The sequence below is a fragment of the Lissotriton helveticus genome, chromosome 1_1, assembly GCF_964261635.1.
Source record: "Lissotriton helveticus chromosome 1_1, aLisHel1.1, whole genome shotgun sequence".
Taxonomy (NCBI): Eukaryota; Metazoa; Chordata; class Amphibia; order Caudata; family Salamandridae; genus Lissotriton; species Lissotriton helveticus.
The window spans coordinates 1688839533-1688858232 of NC_136057.1; positions in this window are offsets into that span (position 1 = coordinate 1688839533).

Genomic DNA, 18700 nt, shown 5'->3' on the forward strand with positions numbered 1-18700 from the left:
CTTTAGAAAACATTCCAAAGCACGTCCGCCCAAAGGTGTAGGGACTGTGGAGTGGGCTGAGATCAGAAAATTCTGAAGGAACGAACAGGGAGAATACACATTCTGATGGACAATGCTGTGAAGGCAGTAGTGTTTTGTGAAGGTGTGTAGATGTTAAGGATGGGCACTCCACAAGCCAACGTAGTGGTGGCAGACTCAGCCCTGGTGTAATCGGCTCTCATACCCTTGACAGGCTGCTATTTGGCGAATGCACAGCAGATCTTAATACAGGGGGTTATCTACCTGAACAGAGTCCTTTTCTGCACAGTGTTTCCTTTCTACGCTCCAGGGGACCCCACAAAAAGCTTATGTCTTCCTTTTTTGCACAGTGTTTAGTTTCTTTGCTCCAGAGAACTTCACAAACAAGCATTTATAATGCAACGGTCTCGCTTTCGGAAAAGTTAGAGCTATTGGCTTTGTAAATGACAAACTTTTTATTTATGTGTCGGTTTTGAAAACTGATAAATAAATGGCATTGTCATTTACAATCCCAATAGCTTAATCTCTCGCAAATATGAGACCTGTTGCATTTGCACCCACACACAGAGCCACACACACACACACAAACAGACCCTCCAGCATTTCGCGATTTCACGATTTACGAAAAAATCGCGAAATTGGCTGAATAGCGCGATGGCCGCGATATTTACAATTCTTGCCGCGATATTTGCCAAAGTGACTGCAAAACAAACAGTGCCCGATAATTGGCTGTGCGTGCACACGTCACTACGTGCCGCCGTCCAATACTTGCTTCCTCCTGTGCATTATTCTGCTAAAGAACAACAAAAGCGCAGAAGCGCCAACAAAGTTGCCACAGTAAACATGTTTTCTTTGTCGGTAAAATCTTATTTCAAGAGGCAATTCGCTCATAATCCTTTCCGCCGCCGTCAGCATTGGAGCGCCGGACTGCAGCCGTAACGGTTGTGGTGGCAGGCGAGTAGGATTCGACATTGGCTATTTTGACGGCGTTTGTTGTGTTTGCCCCCACCCCCCTACTCCCCCCTCGCCTCCTGTGGGTAAAGGACTGTGCCGTGCACGTAGTTCTTCAAAGATAATCCCACCACAGTGAAACACATTTTAAAGTGAGCCAGGAAAAATATGTCGGAGCTGAAAGTTGGGGAAGGATGTTGCAATGTAAGATGCACTTCGTAACCTAAAAAAAATTAGTATGGTTAGTGTTTTAGACAAGACTTTAATTTCAAAATGCTAAACACCTTAGGTCTTCGGATCGCCCTCGTTCCCCCTTTATCGTTTCTTCAAGCAGTAATTAACAAAAAGGATATTTCAGGTCAAAGGGCATGAGTTTGGAAAATACACGGAGACAGGAGATAGCAAGTCTGAGAACCAAAGAGGACTTTTTTGCAGGGCCTTTTACCACTGTTACTTCAGCTACATACCTCTTTCTGCTCAAAGGTCACCAAAATGCGTTTTTGAAGGAAGCGTTATTAGACATAAGTGTAGCTTTTATATGTAACCAAACGTGTTCCATTTAATAAAATTGTCATTCAATCAACTGACGTAATGTTATGTAAATATTAAATGTTTAAAATGTTTTTACTAGCAAAACAAATCTTTTAAAAACGTCCACCCAAAGACCCTGACTTACTGTGGTATTAACTGTGCACAAGACCCACCTTTCTTCAAGTGACACAGGCTCATACAAAACTAACAATCCAGCCACCTATAGGCAGCATTGTGTCAGGGGATTTTTGTACTTATAGCTACCAGCTTTTAACACTGCTTGTGTCTGAGTCAGCATCTGTTTAACTGTTATTTCACGGACCTCTGTGTGCATGCCACTCACTCATGCCCTTGATATGTGGGACCTAGAGGCAAGCCATCAAGGAGCAACGCAGCAAGCCCCCGTGTGTATTTCTTTGCTGCAGTTTCAAGATTTTCATAGAGTTTCTACTTGCTCAAATTGGAGGTAATATCTGATATTTATCTGTTTTCCTAGACTTCATTGCTTGATTCAGGAGAAATTGTCAGTCATTGAATTTTACTCATATGTCACTCATATGTACAGTGAATTTATGAAAATGTCACACATAAGCAATCTGAAACCTTGGCAGCTATGTACCCAGCAGCAGCGCTTCAGAACTGCTCGGGATGTTTTAAGGCCCCTTTTAGACCATTGGGTTTCAGAAAAGAGGATAGTTTTTTAAATGAATATCCTTGTCTTTGTCCACTCACAAATTCGCTGCATTACTTTCTGGTAAATCTAGTGCTCCAGCAGCTAAGCAGGACTACCTCTATGGGTCATATTTGTATTATCAATATATTTTCAATGTTAAAAAGGGTGATAGAAATTACTGTTTTTTAAAACGGACGGGTCCAGGAGGCAGCGGTGCCCTGGCAGGGGTGCATACATGGGTGCTAGAACACCCAAGGGGGAAATACAGCCCCCTCTCAAGAGGGACAGATTGAAGCTGTGCTTCCATAGAGTCACAGACACTTTAAACATGTCAGTTTCACAGTGGAATACCCTGCTGAATCAGTTTACATTGATTTAAGGCTGAAAAGGAATGATTATGAATAAGATACGGTGCCGCAATAATGCCGCTAAATTTCCACTTTTGTGCCGCTAAATTTCCATTTTTGTGCCGCTAAATTTGACAATCTATGCCGCTATATCCTGGGGGGTCTGCACAAAGCCACACACACACAAAGCCACACAGAAAGCCACACACACACAAAGCCACACACACAAAGCCACACACACAAATCCACACACACAAAGCCACACACAAAGCCACACACAAAGCCACACACAGAGCCACACACACACAGAGCGCCACACACACAGAGCCACACACACACAGAGCCACACACACCCACAGAGCCACACATACACAGAGCCACACACACAGAGCCACACACAGCCACACACAGCCACACAGCCACACACAGAGCCACACACACAGAGCCACACACACAGAGCCACACACACCCACAGAGCCACACACACACACACACAGAGCCACACACACACACAGAGCCACACACACACACACAGACACACACACACACACACACAGCCACACACACATAGCCACACACACAGCCACACCCACACTCACTAACAGCAGGCAGTAGTTACAACAAAGATTGCCCAATTCATCAGTTTCCCATATCATGGAAAAATGACCCGACACAATCTTCGAGCAGCATAAGTTCTAAGCAAGCAACCAAAATGACACAGCTGTCTTTGGCTACACATAGTACACAAGAGACCCACGCATCGGCAGCAATGGTCCCGCGCACAACTGAACGGGCATTAACACAGCACTGAAGAGAAGCCCAGAAAGCGAGACACCTACACTCACCCATATGAAAGCGCAACATATTCAATACAATCATTCTGCTGCACGTGTTTTACTCGATATTAGAGGACTTAGCATGTTATGCAGTTGTCGTGGAAACAGAAGAGTATTAAGAACAGCCACATCAAAATAATAAGTAAAACCTGGCATGAGAAAAACGAATTCCGGAGAATGTTATAAAGTTCAAACGAAAGGGGGGAGAGAGAGTGTGTGTGAAAGAGACCATCATTCTTGTGGACCCGGTCTCTCTCGAATCGCTCTGTAATCGCTTTGGAAGAAAGACCACGGGCGCGAGGCAGCTGTCCGCAGAACGGGAGGCAGCAAAGTCAAAAACAAAGTTAAAGGAAAGCAGGAGGTGGCGTCTCACCGGAGCAAAAGCAGAAAGATGGGCTCAAGTGTAGTCGCGGACAGCAGTGGAACTTCCAAACTTCCGCTGTGACTCTAGTACTTCCCACATACCCCGTGGCTCTCACCCTTCAGCCCTTCAGTGACGTCTCCACCAGGCATAGGTAAAGCTCGGAGCTCTTGTTGCCGTGACTCATGCGCTGGGCCAGGCCACTGCGCTGCAGGACACACTCCCCAAACTGCACCACGTTCTGGTGTCGGCGGTGGAGGCTGGTTAGAGCCCAGAACTCTGAGAGGACCAGCTCCATGTTCTCGGGCGCATTGCAACGGATGCGTTTCACTGCCACACGGGCCCCACAGCGTCGGGCCTGCGCCTTGTACACCGCTCCGTAGCTGCCTCGCCCGATCTCGGCCATTAGAGTGTAGCGGGGCCGGGAAGGCACTGGCAGGAAGGTCGGCGCCCTCCGCTGCTTCACGCCGGTCTCCATGGCTTCGGGCTCCGGCGAGTTCACCTGTTTTGCTTGTCTCTACATCGTTGCTTTTCTCTTTCTCGATCTCCAATCCCCACCTCTTGTTTGGTTGAGCGCCGATTCTGAAGCTTCAGGGCGCAATATTGGTAAGTGGAAGCAGCGGCACTGTTACAAGGGAGCTTTAAACCTGGGACCCGAAAAACTAAAACAGAGCAGAGATCACAAAGAAACGCCCTGATACCATCCACCCGGACATTTCTAACCCTCTCACTCCTTCTTGAGGTTCTAATCTGAGGCACTTACTCCCCAGCTCCAGCAAAGATGGCTGCTAACTGCAGACTCGGGGTGGCGCGCGTACAGGCTGGAGTCTAGCACAACAGGAAACAGGTCCCAGTGACGTTTTAGGCCCCGTCCTTTTCAGACTGGGGGGCGTGTTTTGGACTGAGGACGTCACAGAGAGAAAGAACCGAAAAAACACCCCCCCCCCCAATCCGAAAAAGATAGGGCTTAAATTGAAAGACAAATCTCTTCTCCAATGGCTGCCTGCCGTTTAGGAAGCCAGCAATGGAGAAGTGGAGCGGGTTTAAGCCCCACTACTAGAAACATAAAATCTCGCTAGTGAGACTGCGCAAGCGCAGCCTACGCTAGCCAAGACCTAAAAACTAATCATCTCCTCTTTCAAGGGGTGTTGGGGGAAAAGAACACGGAGAGAATGATGGATTACCCAACATGGAAGGGATTCACGATATTTGGTAAAAATGCCACCAAAGTCCTCAACATAAATTTTTGCAGAAAAAAGGTGGTGTAGGGAGGTCGTACCAATAGAGCCTCCGTTCACTGGTGTGACAAGCTGCAGTGATCCAAATGAGAAAATTAGTCTCAAAGGTCAGAAGATGCAACATGGAGCTCGAAGAGAGTAAATAGGAGGAATGTCAAGATCAAGTTATGTACCCACTGTGACATCACAAACTGCTGGGAGGGAAGATCTGTGTCAAACCTTTAATAACCCACATGCCAACAGATTATTTAAACAAACAAGTTACTCACCTTCGTCAATGCCTTATCTGTTAAAGACCCTATCTAGCCGCAGATTCCTTTCCTTTGAATTTCCCCAGGCATCAGACTGGATCTGGAAGAATTTTTGTGAGGAGAATCTCTGCGTGCGGATAGGTGGGGTCGGGTGGCACGGTCCGGATCAGAAATTACATCCAAGTTACCTAATAGGCGCCATCTCAGCACGTTGACGTCAGTTACTCCATGATTTTCTACCAGTGGCGGCTCCTCCGCTAAGGCAGAGGAGCATCACCCCATTGCTCTTAAGCAGTGTGACAAAAAAAAAATGATAACTCAATGTTATTATAATTTTATTGTTTCCAGCTGCTTTGAGGGTGGGTGGGGCTGCTCTGCTCTCAGAGCATGGCAGGGGAGGAGTGGTATGCCAAATCCATGTGCGCAAGAATGCTTGGCCGGCACTCTGGGGCTGGCCAAACAGTCATGTGCACTTGGCATGTTCTCCACGCAGACTGCATTACAGCCTGTCTGGAGAACATGCCCAGGCCCCCAGTCCGCGTCTGAGTGTTGTGATTGGTCAGGGGAGCCTGTGTGTGCTTCCTGGTTCCTGTCCGGAGTCAGACGGAAGAGAGACAGAGCAGAGACACAACAACAGGGTAAGTGATTTTCATTTTTGTTATTTACATTTCCCTTCCTCGTCACCTATCCCCAGGCCCCCACCTGTCACCCACAATCCATGCCGACCGCCACTGCTTTCCACACCAGAAGCGCAGAGTGATGAAGTGCACTGACATTGGTGTGTCTAAACTAGAGCCCTGAAATGGATCATTCCTAACCCTAGAAATCTGTGCTCCAAGCAGGGAGAATGGGTGGGTCAGTAAGGAATCTGCAGCTAGATAGTATCTCTACCAGATAAGGTGTAACCGAAGGTAAGTAATCTGATACAGACATTTAGCCTCTGATTCCTTACCTTTGAATAGATACCCAAGCAATACCTTCCCAGAGGTGGGTCTGCAGACAAATTCAAACTAAGAAGTCCTGCAGGACTGAATGCTCGAAGTGCCCATCTCTTCTGACAAGATTATCCAGGCAGTTATGCTTAGTAAATATGTGCAGGGACGCCCATGTTGCTGCCTAACAGATGTCCAGAACTGGCATTCCACAGGCTAATGCAGTGGTCACAGCCTTTGCTCTGGTGGAATGAGCTCGTAAGCCTTCAGGAGGCTACTTCTTGGCCAGTGTGTAGCAGATCTTGATGCAGAGAAAGACCCAGCGAGAGATGGTCCTTTTCTGCACTGCCTGCCCCTTCTTAGCTCCCACGTACCCCACAAAGAGTTGGTCGTCCATCCAAAACTCTTTCGTGCTGTCAAGGTAGAACGGCAATGCTTTTTTTGGGTCCGGACGGTGGAGACGCTCCTCTTCCTTAGAGGAAAGTGGGTGAGCAAAGAAGGTGGGCAGTATGATGGTTTGACCCAAATGGAATGGGGTCACAACCTTTGGAAAAACTGAAGCACGGGTGCAAAACACCACTTTGCCTACAAAATACATCACATAGGGAAGCGTACAGGATAGCGCCTGCAACTCACTCACCATCGGGGCAGATATTATTGCCATGAAAAAGGCTGTCTTGATGGTAAGAAGTCAGATGGGGCAGTTTTGTAAAGGCTCGAAGGGAGCACACATAAGACAAGTGAGGACCAAATTAAGATCCCACTGTGGCATAACAAAGAGTGTGGATGGAAACAAGTGAGGCAGCATTTCAGAAACATATTTACAATCGGAGACCTAAAGAGAGAGGGTTGGTCTGGCAGCCACATAAAAGCGGCTAGAGCAGAAAGATACCCTTGAGAGTTCCCAAAGCAGAGCTCTGGTTGGCAAGGTTTGAAAAAATAGACCAACAGTGGAAAGAGAAGAAGAAAGAGGGTTAATAGACCTTTCTGTACAGTATAATACAAATTTCTGCAGACAGGCATATAATATACCGTCTTAGTGGATGTCACCACTCAATCTCCATGCATGGAGGCGCAGAGTTGACTGGTTCAGGTGGAGGACCCTCCCCTGCGACAGAAGATCCTCTCGCAGAGGCAGCCTGATCGGAGGATCAATGCTCATTTTCAGAAGCTCTGGATACCAGATTCTCCTCGCCCAGTCTGGAGCCACAAGAATGACTTGGGCCATGTCACTGCTTTTCTTTTTCAGAACCCTGGGAAGGAGTGGTATGGGCGCTAAGGCTTACAGTAGGACTGAGCTCCACTTGTGACGAAAGGCATCGCCGAGTGATAGTTGCCCTGGAAACTGCAGTGCGCAGTATTTGCTGACACTGCGTGTTCTCTTCGGAGGCGAACAGCTCTAACCAAGGTTCTCCCCACTGATGAGAGACTTTGTGCCACGTCCAACTGGAGACGCCATTCATGATTTGCTAGGCATCGACTGCTGAGTTTGTCCACCCTGGCATTCAAAGAACCTGCCAGGTGTTGAACCACAAGGGTTATGTCCTGCTATTGCTGTTCCAGCCATGTCCAGAAACACAGGGCCTCTTGTTGAAGTACCACATGGCGGTGGTGTTGTCCATGAACTAACTTCCCCTTAACAGAGGGAAGAAATGCTTCAATGCCAACTTAATTACTCTAAGCTCCAACAAATTGATGTGGAGCCCCAACTACGTGGGACAGCAGTGTCCCCTAATCTCCACCTCTCCCAAATGGCTGCCCCATCCCAGAAGGGACACAGCTGTCACGACTGTGAGCTCTAGTTGGGGAAGGGAGAGGAGTCTGCCACTGACCGCAATAGCGGTTCTTCAATTACCACTGCAGATCTCTCGCAGTTCCGTCCGAGATCTGGACCAAATCAGTGAGATTTCCTCGATGCTGTGCCCACTGGAACTTCAAGTCCCACTGCAGAGCCTGCATAAGCCACTTGGCATACTTTACCAAAAGGATGCAGGAGGCCATGAGGTCTAACAGCCTCAGAGTCAGTCTTACCGAAATCCAGAATAGAGACTGAAACTTCGGAATCATAATCGGAATATCCTGGACTGTGTTCAGAACAGCTCTAATAAAAGGGAGCGCCTGAGAAGGAGTCATGTGCGACTTCGACATGTTTATGGATAACCCCAGCGAATGCAGGAGGTCTGCCGTAGTCTGAAGGTGGGTGACGACAGCCTGGGGCGAGGACACCTTCAACAGCCAGTCGTTAACCACTTAGGTGCTCATGACGAGCTCAGCTCGTCATGAGTGACGACGCTCGTACGCTCATGACGAGCTGAGCTCGTCATGTAACGCGGCTTTTAAAAAAACGCAGCGCACAGCGGGAAAACCGCTAGCGCGCATGCGGTTAAGGTAGGGGAAGATTGACAGCCCTAACCTGCGAAGATGAGTTGTGACCACCGCCATCACCATGGTGAACACCCTAGGCACCGGTAAGGCCCAAGGGGAGCACAGTAACTGAAAGTGCTTGCGGCCTACCTTGAACCGCAGGTAACGCCTATGGCCCGGCAGGATTGGGATGTGAAAATACGCATCCTGCAGGTCCAACACTATCATCCAGTCTTTTGGTCTAGGGCAGACAAGACCTGAGCTAGAGTGAGCATCTTGAACTTTTCCTTTTTGAGGAAGAGTCCAAAGATCTAAAATGGGCACCAACCCTTTGTTCTTTTTTGGAATTATAAAGTAGCGGGGTTAACAGCCACTGCCTACTTCTGAATCCGGGGCACTCTCTATAGCTCTTTTGGCCAAGAGAGCTGTAACTTCCTCCAGGAGCAATTCCAAATGTTTCTCCATCACCCGTTGATTTGGCAAAATGGTAGGAGGAAAAGAAAGGAAAGGCAGAGAATAGCCCTCTTGAATGATCTGTAAGACTATGTTATGGAGCTCCAGTGGGGAAGATGATGGATTCTCCCGCCAACTGGAGTGGTGTGGTCCTGCAGAGTCAGACTAGGAGTGCTTGGAGGTTGCAGCTGCCAAGGGCAGGGTGGCCGATGACTTCTGGCTTTCATTCCTTGGTGGGAATGAGCCGCATCGATGTCCCCGCACGGCTTGGGATCCCTGAACAGGACAGTGGCTGGGATAGGGCTGACACGGCTGGAAACCTCTTCCGTTGCCACGAAAGGGGCGAAAGCTTGATTGCCCAGGAGGTGTAGAAGAGAGGCCCTAGGATCTGGCAATAGCTTGATAGTCCTTGAACGTCACTAGGGCCGAATCTGCCTTCTCCTCCAAAAGATGGGTTTAATCAGATGTCATGCCAATTAAATTTGTCTGAACAAAGAAGCCAGTTGTCCTAAGTCAGGCGTGGCACCCCATGGCCACTGTCGTAGAAATCGATCTGCCCAGCGAATCCGTCGTATCAAGGCCACATCAATGACAGATTTTGCTGCATCTCTCCCATCCTTAACTGCCTGACAGAGAACAGCTTGGGCCTATCCGGGACTTGTGGCAGCACTTGCCCAACAGTCTCCCAAGGAGAGTGGGAGCAACGGCCCAATAAACATGCAGTATTCACCAACCGCAATGCCAGGCTGGAGGAAGAAAACATCTTACCAAGTGAATCCAGCCTATTGGATTACCTATCCGGAGGGGCAGAAGGGAACGCGCCCTGGGATGTAGAAGGCTGCACCACCAAACGTTCGGGGGTGGGGTGTTGGCTGAGGAACTTTGGGTTGCCTGGAGCTGGGCGATGGCGGCGTGCAATTGTCCTATTCGCAGGAGCCCCTGTGCTAGGCTTGAACCACGTTTTTTTTTTATTTAAACAAGGGAACCCAATGGATACCTTCTGACCATGGGCAAGCAATTATTATTTAAAAAAACAAGGGTCCTAAGGCTAGCTTAATTAAGCACCAAAATAAAGTTATAGACTTAGATCAGTACTATATCTGCAATACCTGTACCCAGCCGGGTCAGGAGATTTTATTCAATATATCGAAAAAAAAGATGACCTTGATAGGGGCCAAATTTAAACCAAGCCTGTACCTATCTTAGAGTGAAGCAACATACAGTGTAAAGAAAAGTGGAGATAGAATAGACAAACAATAACAGGCAAAGAACATTGGAGCCACCTGTCCCTTGCAAATAGTTAAATAATAAAGCAAGATCAGACAGACAGTAAATGCAATAAACAAACTCAATGGAAATATTGCAGAACTGTTACAACTGTCGACGACGTTTCGATCCCCTGGCTCCTAATGAACCGGGATCATCATCAGGACTTTGTAATAGGTTGCCGGTTTTAAGTTAACACGCCTGGCAAGGTCCAGAAGTAAGAGTGGACCAGGCCTTTTCTGGATATTTCAAGGAGCTGCTTGGCGCTTGTTAGAAGCGACTCGTTTGGCACCTCGAGTTAGGATTTCTATGTCACAATAGGGAGATCTGAACCCGGACGGGAGTCCTCCTAATAAGGGTTTTTTTTTCGTGTAGGAGTCTGGTTCTCCACTTGATTACAGGTGCCACTGCTGGGCGATGGTAAACTTACAAAGTTTGATAACGTAGCCACGGGCAATCTCCACAATCGGACGATATGCCGGGCGTTGGTGGACACAATGGTCCGTCACCAAGGTACCATGCGATTACGTTGAACCACGTGCCAAGAAGGACATCAGTTAGTGCTTCATTAAAGAGCAAAAGGGGTTCAAAAGGTTGAAGCCCCAGCCTGAAGCACTTCGGTAAGGAGATTAGTCCTGACCTGCATGGAAGGCAGCTCTAATCTGAGGACCTCGGTCACCCTTTTAATCACCCTGGCATAAGATAACCCCCTCCTCTGTAGCAAAAAGATGGGGGAAAGAGCATGCCAGTATCTGGAGGTGTCCAGTCCACTCGCTTCCCCAAGTTCCCTATACCAGTTCAACTGCTCTGCAGAGTCATCCTGGTGTTCTCAAGAGTCCATAGATCCCTCCCATTCCTCTCCCTCTAACACATCCTCAAGGTGTTCAGACGACAACATAGAACCCCTGGGTTCAATCGGTGTCGGAATCGGGTGACGCCGTGCTGACTCCGTGTTGTCGGGGATAAGAATGGGGCTGGCACCGACTTCGGCTTCGTCCCTGGAGGAGGTCACGAGGGCAGGACCAGCGTTGACCTGGATTGGATCCCCGTCCCACTGGCGCCGTGGCCGGAGCATACAGCGTCAAACCTGATGGTGCCCCTTCAGGGCCCTCGGGCCTGAGAGCTCACCAGAGGGTTCGTCAGGCACAAAAAGGTGGCGCATGGCCTCGTAAAATTCTTTGAGTGGGGGTCGCTCTTGCTCCCGGAAAGGGAGGGAGGCTCGAAGTCGATGCTGGCTCCGGCCCTTCAGAACTGCACCGAGAGTGTTGGTGCTCCTTATCACTTTTGGAGATGGATGACAGTAGAGGTGAAGATGAAGTCCCCTTGGACTTCATCCTGTGCCTCTTCCCAGAGTGTCCTGAAGACCTTGAGTGGGACGAAGAGGACTTTGGGGTCTTGGGGTGGTTCTGCAACCTGCTCTTCTTCGAATGGGACGAGAACCTCCGCGGAGTCTTGCTGGATGGTGTTGACTGCCGGGCCACAAGGAGCATCATAGCCTGCTCCCGTAAGGCCTTCGGAGCCATAGCCCGACAATCCGGGCACGACTTTGAATCGTGATCGCACTCAAGACACTAGAAACAGACGAGGTGGGGGTTGGAAACCGAGATCATGCAGTGGCATTCACCGCACAGCTTGAACCCTGTCTTCTTCAAAGATATCCTCGCAAACCAAGTTGGAAAAAATTCTGAAGTCGACAAAAAGTTGAAAAAAGGCTGTCAAAAAGCAACAGAGGGATAGCTCTTTCCAGATCGGTGCTTAACTAGCGCAGAAAGAAAAGAACTGACATCCACTTGCCTGGGTGGCACCTATATAGGTGACAGTGAGGTCAAACTGATGGAGGCGACATTACACAGAGCAGAATAGAGCCATCCGGTGGCGCGAGCAAGGGGTATTGCTCAGCAAAAGTTTTGGGATCCAGCCAGATGCCTAGGAAATTCAAAGGTAAGTGATCTGCAGCTAGAGGTCTCTATCAGATAATATGCTTTAATTATCAGCGGAATAGTTGTACTGCCAGAAGGGTGGAAAAAAGCAACACAGTTTAATATTGCCCTGAAATATTAGGTGTAATTTGAGCACATTAGTCTATTGAGAGCTGCTAGGCTACACTGCCATTTTACTCATCTTCCAAGCCATGCCTCCTCTGGAGGCCACTCAAACCCCAAGATTTCTTACCTTGTCAATGTCCCCAGGGGCCAGACTATCGAAATTTCTTGCAATAGCTCCTGCACTCTGAAAGGTAGCGCCATCCAATTTCATCCATGAACCAGACCTGAAGACACAGAATTGCATAAAGGTGCCACACCTGCGCACTGACATCTTTTAATCATTACACCATTCCATGCCCAGGAATGGAGAGCACAGCTAATGGAATTGAACTTTCACTGGCAATGTACAAAAGCTAACTTGGTTCCATATTAATGCATGAAAGTCCACGCCACAGAACGGGAACACAAGAGGGCAGTTAGAAATCTAACAAGTTACTTACCTTTGGTAACGATATATCTGTACCGAAGGTAAGTAACTTGTTCATCTGAAAGAAACATAGTGATAGATTCCTTACCTTAGAATAGATACCCCAGCAATGCCTACCCTGGTGGTGGGTCTGCGAACCAAGTTCACACCAGAAAGTCTCAGAGGACAGAACGGCCAAAGAAGCCGCCTTTCCGGACTTGGCTCCCCAGGCAATAGTGCTTAGTAAAAGTGTGCAGCGAGGCCCACGTAGCAGCCTGACAGATGTCTTGTGAGGGGACACCATGTCCCAATGCCGAAGTGGCAGGTGTCGCCCTGGTAGAATGGGCGCGTAGCCCCACCGGAGGCTCCTTTTTAGCAAGAGAATAACTGGCTTCAATACACAAGACAACCCATCGGGAGATAGTCCGCTTGTGTACGGCCAAACCTTTCTTAGCGCCAACATAGCAAACAAAGAGCTGGTCATCCACCCGGAACTGTTCTGGTAAAATGAGAGCGCACGTTTTGGGTCCAGACGGTGGAGCCGCTCTTCCTCTCTGGAAGGATGCGGAGGGGGAAAGAAGGTGGGCAAAGTCATGGTCTGACCGATGTGAAAGGCAGTGACAACCTTTGGCAGAAAGTATGGATGTGTTCTGAAGACAACCTTGTCCAGATGGACCGATACAAAAAGAGGTTTACAAGAAAGAGCCTGGAGCTCACTCACTCGCCTGGCAGAGGTGATGGCAACCAGTAAAGCAGTCTTCAAAGCCAGCAGACGAAGAGGACAGTTGTGAAGAGACTCTAAGGGAGTGCACATTGAATATGTAAGAACCAGGTTCAAGTCCCACTGTGACATTACAAAAAGAATAGGAGGGAAAAGATGAGTAATGCCTTTGAGGAATCTATTTACAACAGTGACTTGAAAAGAGAGGGCTGATCAGGGGGCCTGAGAAAGGCCGAAATAGCAGAAAGGTAGCCCTTGATAGTGCCCAGAGCAGAGCCCTTCTGGGCCAAAGAAAGAAGGAACAGAAGAACTTCTGAAAGAGGGGCAGAAAGGGGATCCACAGCCTTTGCTGTGCACCATGCCACAAATGTATTCCACTTGCTGGCGTATACCAACTTAGTGGAGGGACGCCTGGCTGCCAGCATGACATTACAGACTTCGGGAGGCAAGTCAAAAGGAATCAACTGCTCAATCTCCATGCAAAACGGTGGAGACTGGACAGGTTCGGGTGGAAGACAGTGTCCTGCTGCTGCAACAGAAGATCCTCCCAAAGAGGTAGTCGGATCAGGGGATCGATCTCGTCATACTCAGTATCTTGGGATACCAAACCCTTCGAAGCCCAATCTGGGCCACAAGAATGACATGGGCCCGGTCGCATCTGATCTTCTTCAGCACTTTGGGCAGAAGTGGTATTGGCGGAAAGGCGTACAACAGACCACAACTCCAGTCGCGACGAAATGCATCACCTAGCGAGTGCCGCCTTGGAAATTCCAACGGGCAGAATTTCTGACATTTGCGCGTTCTCTTCGGTGGCGAATAGATCTAACCAAGGCTCTCCCCACTGTCGAAAGAGAACTTGCACCACGTCCGAGTGAAGACGCCATTCGTGATGCATCATGGACCTGTGGCTGAGTTTGTCCGCCCTGGCCCTCAGTGAACCTGCCAGGTGACACCACCAGGGAAATGCCCTGCTGTTCCAGCCATGTCCAGAGGCGCAGAGCCTCCCGACATAGGGTCCACAACCCCACCCGCCCTGTTTGTTGCAGTACCACATGGCGGTGGTGTTGTCTGTGAACAACTGCATCACTTTCCCTCTGACAGAGGAAAGGAATGCCTTCAGCGCAAGTCGGATCGCCCAAAGCTCCAGAAGGTTGATATGGAGCCTGGACTCTGCCGGAGACCAGAGGCCTTTGATTTCCGCCTCTCCCATGTGGCCCCCCCAACCCAGGAGGGACGCGTCAGTCACTACTGTGAGCTCCGGTTGGGGAAGGAAGAGGGATCTGCCCTTGACCCAATGCCGGTTCGTGAGCCACTGCTGCAGCTGCTGTGCAGTGCGCTCCAAGATATGGACGTAATCGGACATGTTCCCCTGATGCTGCCCCCACTGGAACTTCAGGTCCCACTGCAGAGCCCGCATATGCCATCTGGCATGAGTGACTAGCAGGATACAGGAGGCCATGAGGCCCAGCAGCCTCAAGGTCATCCTGACCGAAATCAAGGATAGAGGTCAAAAGATCGGAAGCCTGACTATCCTGGACTCGCCGCTCTGGAGAAAAGGCCCAAAACTGTGTCGTATACAGAACCGCTCCGATGAAGAGGAGTTTCTGAGAGGGAATAAAGGTGCGACTTCAGCACATTGATGGAGAACCCCTGCAAATGCAGGAGGTCGGCAGTAGTCTGCAGGTGAGATATGACTGTCTGGGGCAAGTCCACCCACAACAACCAGTCGTAGAGATAGGGGAAGACGAACCCCTGATCTGCGGAAATGAGCTGCGACCACCGCCATCACTTTCGTGAACACCCGAGGGGCGCTGGTAAGGCCAAAGGGGAGCATGGTAAACTGAAAGTGCTCGTGGCCTACCATGAACCGCAGGTAAAGCCTGTGGGCCGACAGGATGGGAATGTGGAAATATGTGTCCTTCAGGTCCAACGCTACCATCCAGTCTACAGGGTCGAGGGCAGACAAGACCTGAGCCAGAGTTAGCATCTTGAACTTCTCCTTCCGGAGGAAGCGATTGGCGTCCCTGAGGTTCAAGATAGGACGCAGGCCCTTGTCCTTCTTGGGCACCAGAAAGTAGTGAGAATAACAACCACATCCTACTTCTGGCACAGGAATGCGCTCGATGGCCCCCTTGTCCAAGAGGGCCGCGACTTCCTGGTGAAGAAGTGCCGAGTGAAACCCCACCATGTGGTGGTACTGGGGTGGCATGGCTGGAGGGATAGTCTTGAAGGGGAGAAAGTAGCCCCTTCGGACTATCTGTAAAACCCGCCTGTCCGAAGTGATGGTGCACCAGTGGGGGAGGTGATCCTGCCGCCCACTGGCGTTTGATGGGCCTGAAAGACTGAACTAGGAAGGTTTGGAGGCAGTGGTTGCCGGGGTGGAGGTGAACTGGCCCGCCCACTGGCCCCTGACAAGCCTCGTCAGGTCACACGTCCGCGGCGAGACTATTGCTGAGCGGGCCTGTGGCTCTGAAGCGAACGTGTCGGGGCGCCCCTTCCGTGGCTACGAAAGGAGCGAAAAGTAGAAGGCGGAGGAGGGCGCATGGCCGAAAGGCCCAAAGACTTGGCCGTAGCCCACGAGTCCTTAAAGCGCTCCAACGCACTGAGCTTTACTGCCAAAAAGGCGAATGCCATCAAAGGGCATGTCCATCAAGGTGTTCTGGACATCCCCCGAAAAACCAGAGGTCCTCAGCCAGGGGTGGCGATGGAGCGCCACTGTCGTGGTAATCGCTCTGCCCAGTGAGTCGAGGGTGTCAAGGCCACATGGAATCGTGAACTTCGCTGCATATCTCCCTTCAGCAATCGCTTTAGAGAGCACTGTCCGGGCCACCTTCGGACACTGAGGCAGCACCTGCGGCACCGTATCCCACACAGAGTGGGAATAACGGCCCAAGAGGCATGCAGTGTTCTTACCGAACCGTTCCAATTTCTTGGATTCCCTGTCCGGAGTGAGGAAGGGAATGCGTTTGGGACACAGAGGCTTGGACAACCAAGCTCTCAGGGGTGGGATGATGGGAAAGGAAAATGGGGTCGCCCGGGTCCGGGCGATGGCATCGGGCCACGTTCCTATCCACAGGAGACCCTGGGTTGGGCCTGGAACAGATGCCCAAAAGAACATTAGAAAGTGCATCATTAAAAAGTAGCAGTGGCTCCGCAGAGGTAGCCGCCGGCTGAAGCACTTCTGTCAAGAGGTTAGTCCTAACGGCCACTGTAGGGAGTTCAAGGTGGAGAGCCTCGGCCGCCCTACGCAACACCACTGCGTAACTCGCCCCCTCCTCCGTAACCATGGTAGGAGGAGTTAGCATGCCAAGGTCAGGAGAGGTTTTATATAATGGAAAATGGTATAAAGGAAAAAATACATAACAATTTATGAGTATAGCACATTTAATTACCCTCTCCACAATTCTTCTTCTTGCTGAATATATCAAAACATATTTGTGACATACATGCACAGTGACACCTACTCAATGAAGAAAACACAAAAGGGACATATATCACATCTGTACATAACCAGAAACAAAAATTACATGACACTTCTATGGAGGAGTCATGGAAATTATAGTAATCTGTGGAATTGTAGGGTGTCACACTAGAAGTAGGTCAACTGGTCCACTAGTCTTTTGTGTGTCACCTTGACTAACTCCAAGTGGTTTGCCCAGAATTGTAAGTGGGACACTAGTGAGAATTATTATATTTTTTAGGGTTACTGCGTCATGTAACTCTTGTTTCTGGTTATGTACAGATGTTGTGATATGTGTCCCTTTTGTGTTTTCTTCATTGATTAGGTGTCATTGCGAATGTATGTAACAAAAATGTTTTGATATATTCAGCAAAAATAATAATTGTGGAGAGGGTAATTAAATGTGCTGTACTCATAAATTGTTCTGTATTTTTTCCTTTATACAATTTTTCATTTTATAAAACTACGTCCCATACCCAGATATAAGAGGGTAATTTGGTTATACCCCTGTTGATTTCGATCAAGGTCAGGAGAGGTGTCAAGACCGCTGGTATCCCCCAATTCCTCTACCCAGTCCGGGTCAAACTCACACTGTGCTGTGAGAGGGTTATCAGACCTCTCCCAGTCCTCCCCTTCCTCCGAAGGCTGAACAGGCCAAAAATAAGGAGGCTGGACATAGGGGTAGAAAGGCCCCATCAGCGTAGGAATCGGCGTTGAGCGACGCCGTTCCGACGCCATGTCCACATCAGGGCTGACATAATAGTTGTGAAGATTCCCTTTGAACTAAAATAGTACCTTTAACCTAAAACAACAATTATCATCACACTCAATCAACACTCACTAGGAACAGCTCCATTCAGGTTACACGGGTCAATGATAAAAAGCACAAAATGTAATCATCACATTAAAATACAAAATTAAAAAACATTTCAAAGGGTAACACGATACCCACCAAAGTTTAAAAAACATAGAGAACACATAATTACTGCAATAGACATCTCATAATTGGACCAAAAATCACACGGAAGGAACTAATATGAGGCAGATGGAGGAGCTGTTCCTAGTGAGTTAGTGTTGATTGAGTGTGATGATAGTTGGTGTCTTAGGTTAAACGTACTATTTTAGTTCAAAGGGAATCTTCACAACTATATTGTTGACTCTGGTGTTCTGTCCCTTTGGACTCTATGAGCCCCTTTCCTTGTTTTCAAGACACATCAGAGCTGAAACTGTGGACGACGTCGTCCGGGGGCGCGGACGACGTCGTCCGAGGCACGGGCAACGTCGGTGGTGGTGCCGGTGGGGTCGACGTTGGTGGTGTCACGAGGTCAACCGGCGTCGACTGGGATCCAGACCTGGATCCTTGGGGGCCCTGCGGTGCAGAGGCCGGAGCCGACAGCGATGCCGGAGCTGCGGACAATGAAGAGCGAGGGCCCCCCGTCGGGCCAGCGTGGCCCAAAGGCACGTCAGTGGGGCCCGATGGCCCAAAGAGGTGGCCCATGGCTGATATATTCCTGCAGCTGGGCCAGAGTCGCTGACGGACCCAGGAAGGGCGGGTAGGCCAGCAGCGACAGCGTAGGCTCTGCTGGAGCCGTGGGGGGAGGCACCACCTGCACCCTCAGCCACGACATGCGAGGGGAAGCCGGAGAGCTATGGCGCTTCTTCAACTTCTTGTGATGCTTTGCCTTACCTGACCCAGAGTGCGAAGACTTCGATCCTGACGAGCAATGGTGATGGCTCTGCGACCGATCCCTCGACCTCTCACGGGACCGGGACCGGGACCTGGAACAGCGCGGAGCCGACTGCCGGACTTCGAGCAACTTCCGGGACTGCTCCCGCAAAGTCTTCGG